Source organism: Eimeria tenella, genomic scaffold (genome assembly GCF_000499545.2).
Source record: "Eimeria tenella Houghton genomic scaffold, Eth_scaff3856, whole genome shotgun sequence".
In the NCBI taxonomy this organism is placed as follows: domain Eukaryota; phylum Apicomplexa; class Conoidasida; order Eucoccidiorida; family Eimeriidae; genus Eimeria; species Eimeria tenella.
This window is the reverse complement of record NW_013543312.1, coordinates 1,819-2,055: the sequence shown is the minus strand read 5'-3', so window position 1 is coordinate 2,055 and position 237 is coordinate 1,819.

Below are 237 nucleotides of genomic sequence, written 5' to 3'. Positions count from 1 at the left end.
CACCAGCAGCAACAGCAGCAGCAGCAGCAGCAGCTGTGCTGCTGACAGACTTTGCGCTCCCCCAAGACGTAAGGACGTCATTAAGAGGATTTCCTCTAGCAGTAGCAGCAGCAACAACAACAGAATAAATTCGTTTTCATAAAAAGAAAGAAAAGATTAAAGAACTAAAATGGGGGGCCCCATGGTACTGCTGCCCGCAGGCAAGAGGCTAAGGGGCCCCCGGAGGGGCCCTTTTTA